At 44.3% G+C, this 6038-nt stretch overlaps 1 pseudogene; it reads left to right on the top strand.

Moving 5' to 3' along the window:
• The first annotated feature begins 1016 nt into the window (after window positions 1-1016).
• The window catches only part of LOC112072782 (CYFIP-related Rac1 interactor A-like), a 31069-nt pseudogene continuing 26047 nt past the window's right edge, over window positions 1017-6038 (top strand).

The raw sequence follows: 6038 nt of genomic DNA, 5'->3' as shown, positions 1-6038 counted from the left end.
TGATGTTGAGATGTGTCTGTTACTTGAACTCTGTGAAGCATTTATTTGGGCTGCAATTTCTGAGGCTGGTGACTCTAATGAACTTATCCTCTGCAGCAGAGGTAACTCTGGGTCTTCCATTCCTGCGGCGGTCCTCATGAGAGCCAGTTTRATRATAGAGCTTGATGGCTTTTGCGACTGCACAAAGTTCTTGAAATTCTCCGTGTTGACTGACCTTCATGTCTTAAAGTAATGATGGACTGAGTTTCTCTTTGCTTATTTCAGCTGTTCTTTCCATAATATGGACTTGGTCTTTTACCAAATAGGACTATCTTCTGTATACCACCCCTACCTTGTCACAACACAACTGATCGGCTCAAACGCATTAAGAAGGAAATAAAATCCACAAATTAACTTTTAAGAAGGCACAATTGTTAAACGAAATGCATTCCAGGTGACTACATCATGAAGCTGGTTGACAGAATTCCAAGAGTGTGCAAAGCTGTCYTCAAGGCAAAGGGTGGCTACTTTGAAGAATATTTTTGGGTTACTACATYATTCCATATTTGTTATTTAATAGTTTTGATGTCTMCACTATTATTCTACAATGTAGAAAATAGTAAAAAATAAAGAAAAYCCCTTGAATGAMTAGGTGTTCTAAATCTTTTGGATATTGGATATTCTAATAATCTAGTCCTTATTCTCCTCTTACAATCCTTCTCTTTCCTCGGAAACTAAACACCCTTCCCATTATGCCTTTCCCTTTCATTTCCTTCCCCGCTCTCCCTCACACACACAACCTTCCTATAACCCTAACCCTTATTCACCACCCTACTTTTCTCTCCAAAACTCCATGTCCCATCATGCTCCTCTCTAACGCTCAACCTCAAACCTACTCTACCCTCTACAACTCCATGTCCCATCATGCTCCTTCTCTAACGCTCAACCTCAAACTACTCTCCTCTACAACTCCAATGTCCCATCCATGCTCCTTTCTAACGCTCAACCTTCAAAACCATACTCTACCCTCTCAACTCCATGTCCCATCATGCTCCTCTCTAACGCTCAACCTCAAACCTACTCTACCCTCTACAACTCCATGTCCCATCATGCTCTCTCTACTCTCAACCTCAAACCTACTCTACCCTCTACAACTCCATGTCCCATCATGCTCCTCTTAACTTCTCAACCTCAAACCTACTCTTACCCTCTACAACTCCATGTCCCATCATGCTCCTCTCTAACGCTCAACCTCAAACCTACTCTACCCTCTACAACTCCATGTCCATCATTTGCTCCTCTTTATTTTCAACCCCCAACCTCCAAAAAAATGTCCGTATCCCATCATGCTCCATTCTCCTCCAGATGCCCAGCCTACGGAGGCAGAGACGGCGGTATGGAAACCAGGTCAGTGCTGTCCTGGAGGAGGCCCACGGCATCCTGGCTGAACTACAGTCTTATAACGGGGCGGGACAAGAGATACGAGAGGTGAGGGGAGGGGTGGTGGTGGAGGAGGCGAGACGGCGGTATGGACAGGCATTGCTGAGAGCCAGCATCTGCTGAATCAGTCTTAGGCGGCAGAGATACGGAGGAGGAGGGTGTGTGTGGAGGAGGGAGGAGGACGGCCGTATGGAACCAGGTAAGTGCTGTCCTGAGGAGGCCCACGCATCCTGGCTGAACTACAGTCTTATACGGGGGGACAAGAGATACGAGAGGTGGGGAGGGTGTGTGAGGAGGGGGGATAAATGGAATATTAATACAGTATATGTTAATCCCATTAAATGCTGTAAATATAAACCAAACTGCAATAGGATAGCCTGCTATCTTGTCTACAAACAAATGACTATTCAGAAAGGACCATTGGCTGCTAATAGACAAATATATTAAATATTAATCAATCACGATTTGTTATTCTAGTCTTGTTCACCGGCTGTGTGAATCTCTCAATTAGGAGAGAACCTACAATTCTCCCACAAATGTTATAGAGAGTCTTCATCAAACATTTCTACTGCTCAAACGTTAGTCCTAGCGTGTGGTGGCTGGTGCCACTGAGCCTCTGTGGTGTTGAGTCAAGTTAAAAGTTTGCTCAGATGTGTCTCTCACACACACACACACACACACACACACACACACACACACACACACACACACACCACACACACACCAACACACACACCAACCACACACACACACAACACACACCACACACACACACACACACACACACACACACACACACACACACCACACACCACACCAACACCACAACACACACACACACACACACACACACACACACACAACACACACCACACAACACACACACACACCACACACACACACACACACACACACACACACCACACACACACACACAGCTTTGATCTCTCTCTCTCTCTCTCTCTCTTCTCTCACACATCACCGACATCAAAGCAGCTGAGAGGTCAGACAGGTGGCCAGCAGGAAACTCAGAACACACTACAGTCTTAGCAGCCTTTTACCAAAACTAGACCGGGACCCAGTGGCTTCAATTCCCACTCCTATATTTAATGATCACTGGGAAGAGAATAGCATGACTGTTGAGCTTTGATTGCTACAATAGTGTTGAATATCTTCGGCCGCTATTTTTCTTTCTACCCAAAGATAGATTTATGGACAGCATAGGTTTGGAATCCTACACAGATAGCTCGTACGAACCCAATCCTGTCAGATCAGTTTTACTAAAGGAAGGAAGGAAGGAAGAAGAAGGAAGGAAGGAAGGAAGGAAGGAAGGAAGAAGGAAGGAAGAAGGAAGGAAGGAAGGAAGGAAGGAAGGAAGGAAGGAAGGAAGGAAGGAAGGAAGGAAGGAAGGAAGGAAGAAGGAAGGAAGGAAGGAAGGAAGGGAATGTATCTTCTTTTCTTTGTCCATTTCAGATTAATATTCTAGGTTGCGTATCCAACATCTGTTCTTCTCCTCTTCTCCTCCTCCTCTTCCTCTTCCCCTCCTCCTCTTCCCTTCTCCTTCCTCTCCTCCAGGCCATCCAGAACCCAGGTGATCTGCAGCTACAGGAGAGAGCCTGGAACGCAGTCTGCCCCCTGGTGGCAAGCTCAAACGCTTCTACGAGTTCTCCCTCCGACTGGGTGGGTGACACACATGCACACACGCGCGCAGGCCACGCACACACACACGCACGCAGACATGGCTATGCTTCTGCATTAACACGGCCTGCAGGCACAGAGAGGAGAAGAGAGGAGAAACAACAGCTCATCTTACTTTTTTATTTATTAACACAGGAGAGAGTTGTGTCAGATTATTTATAACGCAAGGAGAGAGTTGTGTCAGATTATTTATAACGCAAGGAGAGAGTTATCTCAGACTATTTATAACACAAGGAGAGAGTTATCTCAGAATAGTTATAACACAAGGAGAGTTCTCAGATTATTTATAACACAAGGAGAGAGTTATCTCAAATTATTTATGTATGGAGAGTCATGATTATATTAGATATTAGCAGCTTTAATGGCTTCCCTTGCAGACTTTATTTCACACATAAACACACAGACAGCTCTTTCCTCCTCTCAGCCACCTCTGCAGTAGCCTGACCTAGCAGGCAGCAGTTGCTACGGCAACAGCGGAACACGATCATCGAGAGAGCGATAGATAGATAGAGTGAGAGAGAGAGAGACAGAGAGACAGAGAGACAGAGAGACAGAGAGACAGAGAGACAGAGAGAGAGAGAGAGGAGAGGAGAGAGAGAGAGAGAGAGAGAGAGAGAAGAGAGAGAGAGAGAGAGAGGAGAGAGAGAGAGAGAGAGAGAGAGAGAGAGACAGATAGAGAGGGACAGATAGAGAGGGACAGAGAGGGAGAGGGAGAGGGAGAGGGAGAGAGGGAGAGGAGAGGGAGAGGAGGAGGGAGAGGGAGAGGGAGGAGGAGAGAGAGAGAGAGCTCTGCTCAAAAGAAGTGCACCACGTGGGGACTTGGGTGTCATTTGAGACGCAGGCTCAAAAGTGAAGTGTCCAGATCGATGTTTTGCTACGTGACAATATGGACGGCACCTTTCACACTGTACACAGACCCTACGCACACTTCTTGAAATATACCCTAAACACAGTGTCTGAAACACTTCCTGGTCCAGAGAGCTGAATCAGGAAAGAGAGAAATACAGTTTCTACCTATTCTATATCTATGCTCCAGTAGTTATGGGCCAGCATCAGCAGGAGGGGAAGTGGAGTGTCTACCTATCCTATATCTATGCTCCAGTAGCTATGGGCCAGCAGCAGCAGGAGGGAGAGTGTAGTTTCTACCTATCCTATATCTATGATCCAGTAGTTATGGGCCAGCAGCAGCAGGAGGGAGAGTGTAGTTTCTACCTATTCTATATCTATGCTCCAGTAGCTATGGGCCAGCAGCAGCAGGAGGGAGAGTGTAGCTTCTACCTATTCTATATCTATGCTCCAGTAGCTATGGGCCAGCAGCAGCAAGAGGGAGAGTGTAGTTTCTACCTATTCTATATCTATGCTCCAGTAGCTATTGGCCAGCAGCAGCAGGAGGGAGAGTGTAGTTTCTACCCAGGCCGTCTCAGATTAAACACATCCGTACCGTATTTATAGAAGAGCTGTTGAATAGTTAATGATTCAGAGGGAAGGGATTGGTCCCCACGGGACAGGCTGAGCCATTACCCTGACGGAGCTACATGCATCTATACTGTGGTCTGGGTTCAATAGCATGTGAATGGACACCATAGTAAGCGATATGATAAGGGCAGGGACACAGGAATGCAGACAATACGATCTACGAATCAGACACGGGGACTGCATTGTGACTGCATTTAGATATAGCCGTTATGCATTATAAGGTTATAAGGCAGTTATAAGGAGCKACAAGCGCTTATTAATAACGTGTAGCGTGGAGCGTTAAAAAACCCAGATTTGATGGCCAGTTGGTAACGTTGTAAACGCATAACGCATGAGAAAGCTGACTGAATACTGATGTTAATGGTTACGACTCGGCAAGTGTGTGTTAGTTCTGTCCTTGAGCTGTTCTTGTCCATTGATGTTCTGTATTATGTCATTCTGTATTATGCTTCATGTGTTTTGTGAYGACTCCAGGAAGAGTAGCTGCTGCTTTTTGCAACAGTTAAAGGAGATCCTAATAAGATACCCCCAAGAAGTAGAGCTCTTTGGGGAGTTAAAGGTCAAACAAAAACCARTCCAAGATATTGGTTATGCCACGTWTTCCTAACTGTATCAGATATGWACGTGTCCTGTAGTATTCAGCAGYAGTGTGSGGTGCTWAGAGGTACAGTTGAAGTCGGACGGTTACGTAKAATTAGGTTGGAGTCATTCAAATTTGTTTTTCAACAACTCCACAAATTTAGTGTAAAACAAAATATAGTTTTGGCAAGTCGGTTAGGACATCTACTTTGTGCATGACACAAGTAACAAAATGGGTCTTCCAAATGGACAATGACCCCAAGCATACTTCTTAAAATGTGGCAAAATGGCCAATGGACAACAAAGTCAAGGTATTGGAGTGGCCATCACAAAGCCCTGACCTCAATCCTATAGAGAATCTGTGGGCAGACCTGAAAAAGTGTTTGTGAACAAACCTGACTCAGTTACACCAGCTTTGTCAGGAGGAATGGGCCAAAATGCCACCAACTTACTGTGGGAAGCTTGTGGAAGGCTACCAAAACGTTTGACCCAAGTTAAACAATTTAAAGGAAATGCTACCAAATACTAATTGAGTGTATGTAATCTTCTGACCCACTGGGAATGTGATGAAAGAAATAAAAGCTGAACTAAATCATTCTCTCTACTATTATCTGACATTTCATATTCTTAAAATAAAGATAAAATAAAAAGAGTAATAAAAATAAAAATAATAAATGCAAATTAATTACTTAAAATCATACAATGTGATTTTCTGGATTTTCTCTCACAGTTGAAGTGTACCTATGATAAAAATTACAGACCTCTACATGCTTTGTAAGTAGGAAAACCTGCAAAATCGGCAGTGTATCAAATACTTGTTCTCCCCACTGTATATATATATACACTTATATATATATTTAAATACT

The sequence above is a fragment of the Salvelinus sp. IW2-2015 genome, unplaced genomic scaffold, assembly GCF_002910315.2.
Source record: "Salvelinus sp. IW2-2015 unplaced genomic scaffold, ASM291031v2 Un_scaffold2040, whole genome shotgun sequence".
Taxonomy (NCBI): domain Eukaryota; kingdom Metazoa; phylum Chordata; class Actinopteri; order Salmoniformes; family Salmonidae; genus Salvelinus; species Salvelinus sp. IW2-2015.
Note: the sequence above shows the minus strand (reverse complement) of the source record. Positions and strands in the feature narration are given on the sequence as shown.